This window comes from Phascolarctos cinereus, unplaced genomic scaffold (genome assembly GCF_003287225.1).
Source record: "Phascolarctos cinereus isolate Bilbo 61053 unplaced genomic scaffold, phaCin_HiC Scaffold_5;HRSCAF=322, whole genome shotgun sequence".
Taxonomy (NCBI): domain Eukaryota; kingdom Metazoa; phylum Chordata; class Mammalia; order Diprotodontia; family Phascolarctidae; genus Phascolarctos; species Phascolarctos cinereus.
Window position 1 is genome coordinate 437,720,533 of NW_027555958.1, and position 17,896 is coordinate 437,738,428.

Below are 17,896 nucleotides of genomic sequence, written 5' to 3' on the forward strand. Positions count from 1 at the left end.
TTTTCTTGCCTCTTTTATTTGAGATAATTTACCTCACTCTACCTTTCCCTTTCTCTTTAATTTTATTTTTTAGATATCATCCCTTCATATTCAACTCATACCTGTTCTCTCTATATCTGCTCCTTCTAACTACTCTAATAATGAGAAAGGTCTTCTGAGTTACAAATATCATCTTCCCATATAGGAATGTAAATAGTTTAAACTTATTAAGTCCCTTATACTTTCCCTTTCCTGTTTTTTTTTATGCTTCTCTTGAGTCTTGTACTTGAAAGTAAAATTTTCTATGCAGCTCTGGTCTTTTCATCAAGAATGCTTGAAAATCCTCTTTCTCACTGAATCTTCATTTTTTCCTCTGGAAGAGTATACTCAGTTTTGCTAGGTAGGTAATTCTTGATTGTAATTCTAGCTCCTTTGCCCTCCAGAATATTATACTCTAAGCCCTCTAATCCTTTAATGTAGAAGCTTCTAAATTTTTTGTTATGCTGACTATGGCTCCATAATACTTGAATTGTTTCTTTCTGGCTGCTTGCAACATTTTCTCCTTGACCTGGGAACTCTGGAATTTGGTTATAATATTCCTGGAAGTTTTCATTTTGGGGTTGCTTTCAGAAGGTGATCGGGTGGATTCTGTCCATTTCTATTTTACCCTCTGGTTCCAGAATATCAGGGCAGTTTTCCTTCATAATTTCTTGAAACATGATGTCTAGGTTCTTTTTTTGATCATGGCTTTCAGGTAGTCCAATAATTTTTAAATTATCTTTCCAGATCAGTTGTTTTTCTAATGAGATATTTCACATTGTCTTCTTTTTATCATTCTTTTGGTTTTGTTTTTATCATTTTTTAGTTTCTCATAAAGTCATTAGCTTCCATTTGCTCCATTCTAATTTTTAAGGAATTATTTTCTTCAGTGAGCTTTTTGACCTCCATTTCCATTTGGCCAATTCTGTTTTTTAAGACATTCTTCTTCTCATTGGGTTTTTGAATCCCTTTTAAAATTTGGCCCAGTTTGTTTTTTAAAGTGTTATTTTCTCCAGTATCTTTTGTGTCTCCTTTACCAAGCTGTTGACTCATTTTATCAGTATTTCTTACATCACTCTCATTTCTCTTCTCATTTTTCCTCTACCTCTTTTACTTGATTTTCAAAATCCTTTTTGAGCTCCTCCATGGCCTGAGACCAAGTCAATATTTTTCTTGGGGACTTTAGATGTAGGAGCTTTCAATTTGTTTTCTTCTTCTGAGTATCTGTTTGGAGCTTCCTTGTCACCAGAGTAACTTACAATAGAGTTTTTCCATTGTTTGCTCATTTTCCCAGCTTATTAGCTAACTTTTAAGTCTTTGTTAAAGTAGGGCTTTGCTTCCCTGGTGGAGGGCACACTATTCCAAGTTTCAGGGAGTTGGTGAAGCTGTTTCCAGAGACACTTCTAGGGACCTGTAAGTTTTCAGTTCTTCCAAGGTGGTATAACCTCAGGAGAGGTGTTTACTAATATCCTGGCCTGTCCTATTTTCTGAGAGAGACCACAAGCACTCTTTTCTGTACCTCCATTGTGGTTGCAAGCTCTGTTATTCTAGGGCTCCTCCTCACCCTGGGACAGCCACCCAGGACCTGGGTCCGAGTATGAGCAAAGCAACAGATTCCTGCCTCAGTGCTAGCAAAAAGACTGCTACAATCTCCTTCTGAATGGTTGTTCAACCCCCTTACCATCTGTGGACTGACAACTCCAGAAGTTGACACTATTGCTACTGATTGAGTCACTCCCTAAGCCTGCTCCTAGCTGCATGCCCCTCTCACCCTGGTGCAATAAACCTTTCCTGCCAACCGTCCAAGTTGTCTTGGGCTGAAATTTTGTTTCATTCCATCTTTTTGTGATTTATGCACCTCTAGAATTTTTAGAGTCATTTTTAAAGGTATTTACAGGAGTTTGAGGGAGAGCTCAGACAAGTCCCTGCCTTCACTCCGCCGTCCTGGCTCCACCCATACTATGAGATATTTCACTAAGGCAATTATAACAAAGTTCATAGAAAGCCTCTCTTGGCATATGTATCAGAGAACAAAGAAGTTTAGAGCCTGGAAGAATGAAAGGTAGATGGAGGGGCAGGTTTAGGAATAAGATACAAATGTTGCGTAGAACTAAGTTACCTCCTTTGGGAGTAACTTCAAAATCTACTCAGAACTCAATCTCTAAAGAACTTAATAAGAAATACAATTTCCCTCTCTCAGAAGGAATGGTCCCTGTGGAGATCTATTACATAGGTACCTGTCCAACATTTATCACTCTGTCAAGGAGTGTTATCAATGTTAGATAAGACTATAACTATGGCTTGCAACTTCATCTCTTAGATAGGGACAACACATTTTTGTGATCTCTGTGACATTTACTATTTTTCTGCTTTATTAAATCTATGCAAATATTATCAGTAGTTTCATCTCCTTTTGGCCCAGCAGTACATTATACAAATGAGTGAAAGTATTCTTGACCTGTGGGATAAGTTTGATGATGCTCTCCAAGTGAACACTACTCACCTGACACCTGAGGAGGCCAAAACCCAGGAATTCTTTGTGTTTGAGCCAAAAGGCATCAATCTGATAAATGGCACCAACATCTGCATTGCCATCCAGGCTGTTGATGAAGCAAATCTGAAGTCCAACATATCCAACATTGCACACATATCTGTACTTACACCTCCAGAGGAGACCCCTTGTGCTGAAAGTCATTTCTTTCAAATGGTGTGGAAGTGGCTGGGTGAGCTGCAGCTGACAATACCCAAGTAAAGGGCCTTATGTATAGAGACCTGAAGCTCAGGTTTCATGAGAAGAGTACAAAATCCAATTTTTCCTCTGGATTTGTCCCACCTCATCCATTTCCCTTTTGATTATAAATGTTTATCAGATTATAAAGGTATTCCTCATTTCTGTGTAGGAAGGAAACTGATGAGTGGATGATTAAACACAAAATATTTGGATATGTATGTAAAGGGACTATTTAGTCAAGTGTGACAATTATCACCTTTTTATTCACTATCCTGTATACTGACAAACAAAGACAATTCTCATTTAATATTTGTTTTAAAACTGTGTTTTGATTATTTGGATGAGAACTAAGATAGTTTTGAATGGCAGTCAAGCCTGTCCCTAGAGAAAAGATGGAAAAGCATGCCTCCCTCCCTGTATTGCAGAACTGGGGGACTGTGGGTATAGAATACTGTATCTGTCATAGGACGTGGTCTCTTTGCTTATTACTTTTGCTGAATTGCTTCGTTTACCTCTTTTTCAAAAAAATCTTCATTCATTATAAAGGATGGATTGCTACGAAGGGCAAAGGGAGAGATATTTTCAGAAACAAATGATATAAAAAGTACAAGACTACAATAGAAATAAGGCAAAACAATTAAAATGTAAAGAGAAAGAACAAAAATATGAAATGGTTGCTAGTTGGCCAGAGAGATTAAACTTTTAACTTCTCACTTTGGTTAGTCAACAACAATCATGCCCAGAAGTTAGTCTACCCCTACGAGACAGAATCTCAGAGCTGGAACAGAAGTCATTTAGTGCAACGTCTACCCAAGCAGGAATCTCCTCCAACAGAACATGAATTCAGTGCATACCAATCAAGCTCATATGATATGGAAGACCCAGTGGTTGTCTAAGAGCCTCCACTGGAAGAACTCTAGAGATGGAAAACCTGAGCTTGCAAGATGGGCCATGTCACTTTTGGACAATTCTAATTTTTAGAAAAGTTCTCTTTCTGTAGAGCCGAATCCTGCCTCTTATCTGCCATTCCTAGGACTGCCCTCCAGGGCAAAATGAGCCAAGTTGGGCTCTTTTTCCACACCACAGACCCTCAGAGACTTTCAGGTCATGGCTCAGTGGGAGAAGTGCTAGATTTGGAGTTAGAGAATCTGTGGGACTGTTAGCCTATCTTTCTAACCCCCCTAGTCCCCAGTTTACTCATCTTTGAAGTAAAGTGGTTGTACTCTAAGGTCCTTTTCAGTGTTAAAAACTATAGTCCTATACACCCCTAAATTTTTTCTTCTCCAAACTAACTGTTCCTATTCCTTTCATGTGAACTTCAAATAGCAGAGTCTCTAGTCTTCAAACCCTCTTCTAGACTGTCTCCAGCTTACCAATGTCCCTCTTCAAATGTAGCCCCAACAGCAGAGCACAATTCTCCAGATATGGTCTGACCAGGACAGAGAGATTGCTTTCCACAGTGGGACTATCACCTTACGGTGTGTGGAGTGTTCAAAAGGACTAGCACCTCTGCTGTGAGAGCTTGCTGAGACCTTTTCAGTGCTACTCATTCACCTGTGGTATCTAATCAGTCACCTAACTCTCACCCATGGTTTCAAGTGCTGTGGCCACACTTCAGTAAAACTGTCTTGGCAAAAGAACTAAAGCAAGTTTAGGGTAACCAATGCATCTCAAACCTGCTGGTGAGTTAGGGGGATATCCACCTCAAGCATGTGAGTGAAACAAGCCACTCACAGAGTAAAGAAGATCTAGGGTGAAATTCTGTCTATGACACAACCACGTCCTGTAACAAGAATTGTCACTGACAATTCTGTAACACTATAAGATGCAAAGTAGGGGCCAAACTGCCTGAGTAGCAGTCTCTTAGCTAGAGATCCTTGTCTATTCATATAGTGTACATTAATAATTAACTGTTAATATGTTATGAAGTCAGTACCCTTTGGCTACACCTAACTTTAACTGGCCATGGAAACTCACTCACGTCAGAATTTCTCTAGGTTTTAATTTGCTTAACTGAAAAATTATAAGCTGAAATTATTTCTAAATAATCTTCTGGCTCTAAAATATCATAACACTGATTCTGCTTATAACCTCAAGGACCTACAACCATCACTCATAATCTGCAAAATAGGTCCAAAGGAGGGGGCAATTGCTTCTTTCCTGAAACCACCCATCAGTCCAATGTCCTAGTATGGACAAGATTCTTACTGTTAGCAGCAGAGAAACTAAAAATAGAGTCCAAATCTGTCTTCTGACTTTATAAAACATATGGATGTATCTTCTCATGGTATACTATTACATGCAGTTTTATAATTTCATTTAACTTCTCTTTGACCACTATTTAAAATGAAAAAAGTACTAAACTACAGAGATTGTACAGCATAAGAGTGATGAGGATGGTGTCCTCATTCAGTTCATTGAGATTACTAAGAAACACACGACTGGATTGAACTTTCCAAACAAGGAGTGATCATTATCTTGCAGAGTTTGGAGGCAGAATGGAGTTGTGGAGACAGCTGGCCTGGAAAAAGCCAGAAGAGCCTGAGTTCCAATCTCACATTGGCATATATTGGCTCTGGGACCCTGGGCAAGTCATTGAAACTTTCAGTGGCCTGGACAAATCTTGAAGATTCTAAGCTGCAGAGCAGGTACCAACCTGCATTGGTAGAGGCTGTTTCTTAATCCAGGAGCTCCTTATACCAATAAAGTCACAGGTCCAGATTTGTCCCTATCCTAATTTCAGAGATACTGCACTGTTATTATGACTATTATTATTATGGAAGTATTAACCTGAGTAGATACATTCGTATCACAAGGAAGCTTTATTTTGTCCATAATTTGTCCATAGTAATTTTAGATGATTTCAGAGGATATTCTGACCACCAGGGCTGACAAAGTCCTTAAATCCTGAACTGAGCCTTAATTCTTGTTTGTGAAACCGAAATGCATCTGTTGGTCTGCTAGGCACACAGAGAATTCTGACAATGTTTTCAATGCAGCGATCATTTCTACTCTTCTCCATGCTTCCATAACTCCAGTTCAACTAAAGAATTCTGGGCTTAAACAGTATACTGTAATATGACATATAATACATTTACCAAAGTACTATCAGCCATTAACTATAATTTATTCTCACCTATAACACAACGAAATTGGAGTGGTTTCTGACAAGTGATGTCAACTCTATAAGTATTAATTAAATACCTACTGCTATATGCCAGGCATTGTGATAACTGCTGGAAATATATGCAGGCAGAAAGAATGACAGTCCTTGGCCTCTGGGAGCTCACATTCTATTGGACAAGACAATACATAAAAGGAATTGGAAATGTTGAGTAGGGGCTGTGGGTGAGGTGAAGGGAGAAGGAACATGGTAGGAAAAGTCTAGAGAGTAGTACATGGAGTCAGGAGATGACTGAAAACATGGCTGAAAGTTCTGAGAAGAAATGACCAATGAAAGAAGGGACCACAAGGGGAAGAGTATAATTTCAGGGTGAAGAGGCCACATGGGGCAGAATGAGCTTCTAGGGTGCCCTGTTGACAGCGAAGTCCCTTAGTGACCCCAACATCGGGGAGGAACAATGTCAGGAGCTTTACTGGGACACGTATCACACTCTGCATGATTTGGAACGGGCTTACAAGTCTACCAAGTTTCATGGTAAAGGCTGGAGGACCCTTAGCAAAGACCCTTAAATCTGTCTGAGCTCAGTGAAAAGTTTCCTTTTCTACATAATGAGGGGATTGAGATGGATGGCCCCTGCTGTCCCTTCTAGCTCAAACGCTTTCATACTTGATCCTCTAAAAGCAGCCTAGGGACAACATGGCATAAGGGTAAGGGGAGGGGCAGAGTTGTACATTTTGGAGGGAACAGAGAAGAGTAATAAGGAAGGGATAGCAAACAGAGTGACACCAAAATTGTAGACAACTACGAATGCCAGGCCTAAGAGTTTGAACTTTATTGGTTTGAATGTTCTGATTAAATAAAATTTCAGGAGCAAAGAACCTTAGGATTTAGAACTTGCTGGAAATTAGAGATCATTGACTCTACCTAGTTCACTTTGCAGATGCAGAAACACAGGCACACAGTGATAGATTAAAAAGATAATAGTAATAATACCTAGTATTTATATTTAGCTGTAAGGTTTGCAAAGCAGTTTACTGATGTTGCCTCATTTCATCTTCACAATAACCCTATGAGGTTCATGTGATTATTATGCCCATTTTACAGTTGAGGAAGCTGAGGCAAAGAGAGGTTAAGTAACTTTTTAGGATGATATAGCTACTAAGTGCCTTAGGTTGGATATGAACTCAGATCTTCCTGTCCTTTATCCACTGTGCTACCTACTGCCTAGATTCCTGACAGATAGATAGATAGACAGACAGACCGGTAGATCATAGCTAGATACATGATGGATACATAGATATAAGTAGATAGATAGATAGGTAGATAGATAGATACCTAGATAGATTATAGCTAGATAGAAGATAGATACAGAGATATATGGACACATAGATAGATAGATGATAGACAGATTAGATTGATATATAAGCAGACAGACATAACCAGAATGAGTGAGAGATGAACAGACAGGCAAAATATTTTTAAGGACTTATTATGTGCCAGTTACTCTGCTAAGTGCTGGGGATACACATATAAGCAACAAAGATGGGCCATGCCCTCAAGGACCTTACATTCTAATGGGGAAAAACAACAGCTCAAGGATCCCAGGACTAGATGTTTAGAGATCATCATTTCACCTATAAGGACACTAAAGTCAGGAAAACTGATGTAATTTGCCCAAAGTCACACAGGTAGGGAATGGTGGGGCTAGAATTCAAATCCAAGATTCCTAATTCCAAATTTCATGCACCTTCTACTGCGCAATTCATTTTTATCTTTATATGTGCGGGCTAACTCCAGTCGACCTCTGCTGAAAGGAATCAGGGTCACAGACAGGGCAAACAGCTGTAAGCACAATATTTGCCTTGGCAAACCAACTGGGTGTGTCCATTCTGGTGAAATGGGGTGTGGGACTCCCACATCCTCAATCCCAACATATGGCATGGTTGATAAGAAACACAATACCCTCTCCAAAATAAAATATTTCAGTATATGAAAATTATTATTTCCACATTATTTCCTGGAATATGGACAAGAGTAATGGTGATGAAAACGTAAACTATTTTGCTGGAAGAGGGTTCAAAGGGCAGTAATAAGAGAACACAGATAGTTTGGAAGATGATGTTATATATATAAAGACAGAGTGAGAGAGGAACACAGAAAGACAAGGACCTTCTGCACCAACGCTCTCTGGCATGTAATGATGGAATCCTTTAAGAATTTTATCTTCACCTTAACCTTGTACCTGCTGCAGGGGGTAACTGCTTCCCTCATTCAGCTGAATAATAATGGCTATGAAAACATTGTCATTGCCATTGACCCAACTTTGCCAGAGGATGATAAACTCATTCAACACATAAAGGTAAGAGAGCTGTAATAATACAGGTCCTCTCAGTGGGAGAGGTTTTGTTCTCGGCTAAAGGATGGTTTGGGGAGATGTAGTTGGGCATAGAAGAAAGAGACAAAACACTTGGGTTTTCCCTCTACTATTTAACTTCACAGGGCATCATCAGTTGCCTCATCTATAGATTGGGGATGACACTTGGCATGCCTTCAGGCAGATATACAACTTCCTTGGTTGGAAATGACAAAGCAGCAGGGTCTCCATGGAGAGATTTTTGCCTATTAGAAGCTACACTGTTATCAAAATATTTGTTAATTCGATGACCCTAGGAGAAAAACCTCTAAGGCACCAATACAGAATGGCAAGCGCTCTCTAATACTCTTGGAAAGCAGCTAGGGACCCTGAGAGGTTACATTATTTGTCAAGGGTCACGCAGTCAAGTGTCATCCCCTCCATGAAGCCGCAGCTGGAAGGAGGCAGGACTCACATTACTCCAAGTACATTGGGTATCTCCTTGCATTTATCACCTTTCTCCTTGTATGATAACTCTTTTTCACATATGGCTCTCCTTCCCCTCCCCTCAACCACCTTCATCAGACTGCAAACTCCTAAATAACAGAGTCTGAATGTAGCCATCTTTCTATCCCCAGTGGTGTTTTGCAATATTAGGTACTTAAAAGCTATTTGTCAAACTGAGTTTAATTGAATTGTGTCCTGTTGACAGCAAAGTCCCTTAGTGATTCTAAGGATGGGCAGAAAAAATGTCAGGACCAAACTAGGACATTTATCAAACCCTGGATGGTTTGAAACTGACTTACAAATTCACCAAGTTTTATGATAAAGACTGAAGAAACTTTAGCAAAGACTCTTAAAGCATCCCAATTAGTCTATTCTCACTGAAAAGTCATTTAATTTAAGGCAAAGAGGAAAATTTACTCTTATTTCACAAATGAAGGCACTGAGAATCTGTTTAAATGTCTTGTTCTAAATTATAGCTTTTATGGGGCTTTGGGGAAGGCAGGCCTGACCCTTTAACCCGGAACACCTGACTCCCACTCCAATACAAGCATATTGACATGTCTCCATTTTCACTTGATTAAAATACTGTAATCTTTTTATACTAGCAATCTTCATTGTGAAATTAAATGATTGGTTGTTTATCCCACTGACAGCTGTCAGGATTCCTGATAGATTTCTTTTTTTTAAATAATTTATTTATTTTTAGTTTTCAACATTCACTTCCATAAGCTTTTGAGTTTTAAATTTCCTCCCTCTCCCTCCTCAAGATTATGTGCAACTTGATATAGGATCTACATATACATTCATATCGAACATATTTTCACATTAGTCATGTTGTAAAGAAGAATTTGAACCAATGGGACAAAGCACAAGAAAGAAGAAAGAAACCAACAACAAAGACACACTAAATAGTATGCTTCAATCTGCATTCAGACTCTGTAGTTCCTTCTCTGGGTGTGGATAGCATTTTCCATTATGAATCTTTTGGAGTTGTCTTAGATCCTTGCATTGTTGAGAAGAGTTAAGTCTATCAAAGCTAGTCATCGTACAATGTTGCTGTTACTGTGTGAAATGTTCTCCTGGTTCTGCTCTTTTCACTCAGCACCAGTTCATATAAGTCTTTCCAGGTTTTTCTGAAGTCAGCCTGTTCACAATTTCTTAAAGCACAATAGTATCCCATTACATTCATATACCACTACTTGTTCAGCCATTCCTCAATTGATAGGCATCCCCTCAATTTCCAATTCTTGGCCACCACAGAAAGAGCTGCTATAAATATTTTTATACATGTGGCTCTTTTTCCAGTTTTTATGATCTCTTTGGGATACAGACCTAGAAGTGGTATTGCTGGGTCAAAGGTTATCTACAAGTTTTTATCCCTTTCGGCATAGCTCCAAATTGCTCTCCAGAATGGTTAGATCAGTTCACAATTCCACTAAGAATGCATTAGGTTCCAATTTTCCCACATCCTCTCCAACATCTCTCATTTTCCTGTTATGTCATGTTAACCAAGCTGATGGGTGTGATGTGGTACCTCAGAGTCATTTTGATTTGCATTTCGCTAATCAATAGTGATTTAGAGTACTTTCTCATATGACTATAGATAATTTTAATTTCTTCCCCTGAAAAGTGCCTGTTCATATCCTTTGACCATTTGTCAACTGGGGAATGACTTGTATTCTTATACATTTGACTCAGCTCTCTATCCATTTTAGAAATGAGGCCTGTATCAGAGACACTGGTTCTAAAAATTCTTTCCTAGCTTTCTGCTTCCCTTCTAATCTTGGTTGCTTTGGCTATATTTGTGCAAAAACTTTTCAATTTAATGTAATCAAAATCATCCATTTTGCTTTACATAATGTTCTCTATCTCTTCTTTGGTCATCAATTATTCCATTCTCCATAAGTCCATCAGGTAAACTATTCCTTGTTCTCCCGGTTTGCTTATAGCACCAGCCTTTATCTCTAAATCATGTATGCATTTTGACTTTATCTTGGTATACAGTGTAAGATGTTGGTCTGTGCCTAGTTTCTGCCTTGCTATTTTCCAGTTTTCTCAGTAGTTTTTGTCAAATACTGAGTTCTCATCCCAGAAGCTAGAGTCTTTGGATTTACCAAACAGTAGATTACTATACTCATTGACTGTTGTGTCTTGTGTGCTTAATCTATTCCACTCACCCACCATGCTATTTCTTAGTCACTACCAAATAGTTTTGATGATTGTTGCTTTATAATACTATTTAAGATCTCTACAGTATGGTCAGACCACCTTCCCTTGCATTTCTTTTCATTAATTCCCTTGATATTCTGGACTTTTTGTTCTTCTAGATGAATTTCATTATTATGTTCACTAGCTCTATAGAACAATATTTTGTTAGTTTGATTGGTATGGCACTGAATAAGTAAATTAATTTAGGTAGAACTGTCATTTTTATTATATTAGCTCAACCTACCTATGAGCAAATGACACTTTTCCAATTCTTTAAATCTGACTTTATTGGTGTGAAAAGTGTTTTGAAATTTTGTTCATACACTTACTGGGTTTGTTTTGGCAGATAGACTCCCAAATATTTTATAATGTCTACAATAACTTTAAATGGAATTTCTTTTTCTATCTCTTCTGTTGGGCTTTGTTAGTAATACATAGAAATGCTGATGTGGCTTTATTTTATGTCCTGCAAATTTGCTAAATTTGTTTATTATTTCAAATAGTTTTTTACCTGATTCTCTAGGATTCTCTAAGTATACCATCATATTATCTTCAAACAGAGATAGCTTTTTTTCCTTCTTTGTCTTTTCTAATTCTTTCAATTTCTTTTTCTTCTCAGTGCCAAAGCTAACATTCCTCCTACAACACTGAATAATGCTGGTGATAACGGACATCCTTGTGTCACCCCCGACCTTATTGGAAATGCTTCTAGTTTATCTCCGTTACATATAATGGTCCTGAGGGTTTCAGACAGATACTACTTATCATTTTAAAGAAGGCTCCATTTATTCCTATGCTCTCTAGTGTTCTTAACAGAAATAGGTGTTGTATTTTATTAAAAGCTTTTTCTGCATCTATTGAGATGATCATATCATTTCTGTTAGTTTTGTGGTTCATACGGTCAATTATGCTGACAGTTTTCCTAATATTGAACCAGCGTGGCATTCCTGGTATAAATCCTACCTAGTCATAGTGTAGTATCCTTGAGATAAGTTGCTGTAATCCTTTTACTAAGATTTATTTAAAATTTTTGCACCTATCTTCATTAGGAAATTGTTCTACAGTTATCTTTCTCTGTTCTGGCTCTTCCTGGTTTAGGGATCAGCACCATATCTGTATCATAAAAAAAAAAAATTTGGTAGGACTCCTTTGCCTATTTTCTCTTATACTTTATATAGTATTATAATTAATTGTTTAAATGTTTGATAGAATTCACTTGTAAATCCATCTGGCCCTGGAGATTTTTTCTTAGGGAGTTCATTGATAGCGTATTCAATTTCATTTTCTGAAATGGAGTTACTTAAGTATTTTATTTCATCTTCTGTTAATCTAGACAATTTATCTTTTTGTAAATACTCATCCATTTCACTAAGATTGTCAAATTTATTGGCATACGACTGAGCAAAAGAGCTCATAATTGTTATTTTAATTTCCTCTTTTTTGGTGATGAATTCTCATTTTTGATACTGATGATTTGGTTTTCTTCTTTTTTTAATCAAATTAAACAAAGGTTTACCTATTTTTTTCATAAAACCAGGTCTTAGTTTTATTCATATTAGTTCAATAGTTTTCTTAATTTCAATTTTATTAATCTCTCCTTGGTTTTCAGAATTTCTAATTTGGTATTTAATGGGGGATTTTTAATTTGTTCTTTTTCTAGCTCTTTTAGTTGCACACCCAATTCACTGATCTCCTCTTTCTATATTTCTTTTTGTCACATAGGACATTGTGTCAGAGGCTTCAATTTACCTATATGAGGCCACAGAAAAAAGATTTTACTTCAAAGGAGTGTCCATCTTGATTCCTAAGACATGGCAGACAAAACCAGACTATGAGAAACCGAGACTTGAGACTTACAAAAATGTAAGATCATCAAACTCTTATGTTTATTAAACAACAGTAGGTCTTTTATAACCTCAATTTTTAAAAAATTCAATTTAGTAATAATCATTTTTCTTAAATCTTTCAGTGCAAAAATTACAAGTTTTGTTTAGGTTCTACATAACAAAAAAGGTTTTTTCAAAAATATATTTCTAGGCAGACATCATCATTGAAGTCCCTAATCCCCCAGGCAATGATGTTCCACGAACTGACCACTTTGGACAGTGTGGAGAGATTGGAGAGAGAATTCATCTAACTCCTAACATCATATTAGGGAAGAAGTTGGATGAGTATGGACCACCAGGTACAGTTATTGATAAAAGTCTAGTAATACATCATATCCATAGCATATTTTGTTACATAGATTTCACAGTACACACAGAATATGGTTGTCTTGATTTGAAAATGCAGATTAGCCAAAAAGATTGCAGGGGAATTCCTTCTTTTCATCTGTGAATGGGTAGCAGTTTTCCTTCTCCTTTGGAAATGCAATTGTTTTAGATTAGTGGTCTCTATTTTTTTACTGCCTTCCTTATCAGAAAAAAAAGGGAAAAAACCAGCAGATGAATGGAGGTTGGATTGGGCTGGGGATTGAAGCAGGCAGACCCACCAGCAGGCTATTACAATAGTCCAGGTGTGAGGTGATGAGGGCCTGCACCACAGAACTGGAAGCATCATATGAGAGAAGGGGCCATATTCAAGAGATGCTTCAAAAGAAAAATCAACAGGTCTTGGCAACACATGGGAGGTTGGGAGTAAGACAGAGGGACAAATCCTCGATGACACCTAGGTTGTGAGCCTGATGGACTGGGAGAATGTTATTGCTCTCTACAATAATAGGAAGAAGAGGTGGGGGGAGTTTAAAGGGAAAGATAATGAGTTCAGTTTTGGAAACATTGAGTTGATGAGGTCTACTACACATCAGTTCAAGATGTTTGAAAGGCAGTTGGAGATATGAGACTAGAGGTCAGCAGAGAGACTAGGGCAGAATAGGTTCATTTGAGAATCATCAGCAAAGAGATGGTAATTAAATTCAGGGGTTTGATGGATCACCAAGTGAAATAATATTGAGGGAGAAGAGGGCTCACATTAGAATTCTGAGGGTCATCTCTTAGGTTAATGTTTTGGCTCCCCTGGGGTCTGGGCCTCTATCTTAAAGACTACACTCTTAGAAAACATATCCAATTAAAGTATTTCTCAAATCAAACCTTTATAAATCAGTGTAACATACAATATGAAAATAAAAATCTAAAATTTCTCTATAAAGGTTCAGCCATTTAAGAATTGCAAATTATTAAAATGATAGGAGTCAAATACAACTAATGTGATTATTAATAAATTCAACAAATATTAATAAGTACCTACCATGTATGAGGTACTGCATAAGGTTTAGAAGATACAGAAATAAAAATAAAATATTCTCTACCCTCAGGTAGCCCATAGTCTACTGGAACGATACAAAATGGACACAGAGAATTAGAAAACAGAGCAAGGAATAAAGAGGGAACAAGAGAGATCAGCCAATGAGCTCTAGGACTATTGGAAAAGAGACTGAGTGTGGACTAATACGTGGAGGGATCAAGGATGACTTCCCAGAAGAGGTGGCACTAAAATTGAAATGTGAATGAAGATAAGGGTTCTGAAAGGCACATGATAAGAAGGAAGTACACACTAGGAATGGAGCAGGGCTTGGGCAAATATATAGAGACAGGAGATTACATGGTGAATTCTGGTAACAGCAAATTATTACATTTGACTGGAACAGAAAGGGCAGAAAGGGAAGTCATAGGAAAGAGGTAAGTTGTAGTCAGAGTCTGGAAGGCCCTAAAGATCAGATTCGGTGGTCTGCATTTCATCCTAGTGAGCCAGGGTACCAAGGAAGTTTTTTTAAGTAGGGGAGTGATACAGTCAGATGTAGGATCATGGGATCTTACATTTAGAGCTGAAAGGGACCTTAGAGGTAATCTAATCCAATCATTTCATTTGGAACATGAGGAAACTGAGGCCCAGCGACATTAAGTGACTTGTCCAAAGTTACATAAGAAGCTGGGTTTGAGCCAGTATTCATTCTACTGCAGCACAATGCCAGTCAGCATGTCCTCAGAAATGGATAATACTGAGTAATGCCAGGAGGGAGAGAGGATTAGCAACCAGGGAGAGAGATCAGAGAAGGCTTCATGGTAGAGAGAATGCTTGAAATGAACTTTAAAGGAAGGTAAAGATTTTGAAAAGCAAAGGAAGGAGGATATTCTAGGCATGGAGGACTACTAGTATTAAATGTAGTAAATGTAGCAGGGGCCACAGCAGAATACAAAATACCCGAGGGACTGAAAACACAGGTATCATGTAGAATGTTCTGAGTGTAGGAAAATGGAGGGGTGGTCGATTGGGATCTATACAGTGTCAACAAATCTATCCAAAGATACACTCCTTCCCCAGGGTATTGGTTAGGCTCCCTCAGACAGATTTGTGTTGTGGGGGCAGGGGAGTTGGGGAGGGACATAAGGTGGGCAGACATGGATGAACTGAAATCCCTACCACTGATGACTATAGCTGAATTAATGAGATCACACATTCATCAAATTATTGAAGTAATAGAGTGGGATAAAAGAGAAGGAAGGAAGGAAAGAAAAAAAGAAAGAAGGTAAAAAGGAAACATTTAGCAATACTCGATTACATGCCAGGCACTGTGCTAAGTGCTTTATAAATATCTCATAAAACACAAAACTCTAGAAGAAGGCCCTCAGTGCACTGGGTAATGTATCTACAGGTGATCTGTGGGGGACCATGAATTAGAATTTCACAGGAGAAGAAAGCATGACTAGGCTGCGATTTGCATTGATGAATGGAATACTCACATAGAATTGAGGGAATAACCACATATTTTTGCATTTCAAATATATTTTCACAGGTAGAATTTTAGTTCATAAATGGGCCCATTTGCGGTGGGGAGTATTTGAGGAATACAATGAAGCCGAGCGTTTCTACCAGTCTAATGGAAAAAATGTACCAGTAAAGTATGATTATCTTCTTTTCACTTATTTGTGAACTACATCAAATTGAAGTCATCTTTTCTTGAGTTAATTTTCAAAAATATTTCAGTTATCAAGATTGTTTTTCTTTCAGCTATAGACTACAACAATGTTGTGTATATCATCAATTTCATTATAACCTTTTTTTATATAATATGCGACAGGTTCCTACCCCAGCATACTTTAAAGCAGAGGCAGTTATATCAAAGCACAGAAATTTTTTCTGAATCTGATGCACAAAATCATGACAGACCAACTCTTTGGTGTTGCTACATATGTTTGGAACAGAGATACCTGCAAACAAGGCATTAGATACAAGCCACCCCTACAGAGATAAACCTAGCACAAGTCCCTGCTGCCTCCTCAGGACATCAGCAGTGCATACTGACAGACAGAGACAGTAGAAGCCCCCCAAATGTTGGAATACCACACCCTCACTGTACCAAAGGACCTACCTGGTCCTTTTCCTCTTTCTCTTCATACACAATCAAGGTATTGAATGATTTTAGGAGGAAGCACAAGCAACATTCTATTACTTTTCAGTTTCACAGAGGGTAATTTCACCTCTCAAGGAAGGTAAGTGCCAGTATCCTTCCTTATGCAGGCTACACTTGCTCTCTTCTTGTCTCTGCAGGAAACCCACATTGCTCTCCCTCTTGGGTTCACAAAAGGTTTAGCTTCAGTCAATCCACAAGCATTGATGAAATACCTGTGTGTGGGGTGTGCTAGGTGCTGTCCTAGGTCCTGGGGATTCAAAGGGAAGAGTGAAAGCCTCTGCTCTCAAAGACCTTGGGATGGGTGGGGAGGGCAGACAGGTGGAGCAGTGGATAGAGCACAGGCCCTGGATTCAGAAGGACCTGAGTTCAAATCCGGCCTCAGACACATAACATTACTAGCTGTGTGACCCTGTCCAAGGCACTTAACCCCATTGCCTAACCAAAACTAAAAAAATATAACATCAAGGACCTTGGGGGAAATAACCTATACTTCTATACATATATCCACAAAATAGATGTGAAATAAATGCAAGGTATTGGGAAGGACATGAGTCTTTGTGGTACCCTTATTTCCTCTCCATGCTTTCCTGGGCCAGAGAGCTCTGAGAGGTGCTTTGTTGAGAACTTTTGATCTAATGAGTGAATTAAACCTTGTGAAAGAAGTCAATGAAAAACAAATTGCATTCTTAGGAATACAGATAAAAAACTTGAGCTGCCCCACATGTTAGTGGTGATAACAACACTGAGCAACTTCTATAGTTGCTAAGAATGAGGAAAATTCCCTCTTAATTCTCATGAGGGTGACAATGAGGAGCACGGAATCCATTCTTGTGAGCAGCACAGTCAGAGACACCGGTGACCTGACCTGGTTCTTCCTGCAGACAGGCTAGGATTGGTATATTCCAAGAAGCCCACCCGAAATTCCCTGAAGGAGTTCCCTGCCAAACATAAATTGTTCTTCCTGCCTGCCTGAGACTTTGCTGCCTAAATGGGTTGCTTGATAAACACATTCGGTGATCAAGAATCCTTGATGTGATCACATCAGGGTTATACATAGGTTGGGGTGTTATATACAAACTGACGTTCTTGAAGTCTAATACTGATATATTTTCAGATGTTCTGAAGCTATCACTGGTGCAAATAAGGCATATACATGTTCTGGAGGCAGCTGTTCAGTCACATCATGCACAACAGATCCCAAAACAGGAAAGTTTGACAAAGACTGTTTTTTCCTACCTGACAAAGTTCAGACTGAGAAAGCCTCCATCATGTTCATGCAAAGCATCAATTCTGTAAGTATTTGGATTATTCATTCTGAAGTCTGTAAAAAGAAGAAACAGGGCCTCTTCTAACCTTAAGAGCTGACATTTATTTAGTGTCAATGTTTGCAAGACACTTTGCCTCTACCTTCTTATTTGATGCTTAGAATGACCTCATTTACCGTAACCTTCACTCCTATTTCACACATGAGGAAATGGAAACTTGGAGAAATGAAGTGAGTGATGCCTGGTCCCACTGCTAGCTCAGGGCCCTTTCCTTACCCCA

At 38.4% G+C, this 17,896-nt stretch overlaps 2 pseudogenes across 2 annotated transcripts in view; both read left to right on the forward strand.

Annotated features, from left to right (window-relative positions):
• The window catches only part of LOC110210004 (calcium-activated chloride channel regulator 1-like), a 53,971-nt pseudogene extending 51,201 nt beyond the window's left edge, over positions 1–2,770 (forward strand). Inside the window, exons 14-15 of the transcript XR_013487146.1 lie at positions 613–620; positions 2,444–2,770. The product of XR_013487146.1 is annotated as a calcium-activated chloride channel regulator 1-like (transcript). The remainder of the gene's footprint in view (positions 1–612; positions 621–2,443) is intronic.
• A 5,240-nt stretch (positions 2,771–8,010) lies between these two features.
• Positions 8,011–17,896, forward strand: part of LOC110209956 (calcium-activated chloride channel regulator 1-like) — a 35,327-nt pseudogene continuing 25,441 nt past the window's right edge. The window contains exons 1-5 of the transcript XR_013487394.1: positions 8,011–8,232; positions 12,664–12,804; positions 12,979–13,126; positions 15,734–15,839; positions 17,466–17,643. The product of XR_013487394.1 is annotated as a calcium-activated chloride channel regulator 1-like (transcript). The remainder of the gene's footprint in view (positions 8,233–12,663; positions 12,805–12,978; positions 13,127–15,733; positions 15,840–17,465; positions 17,644–17,896) is intronic.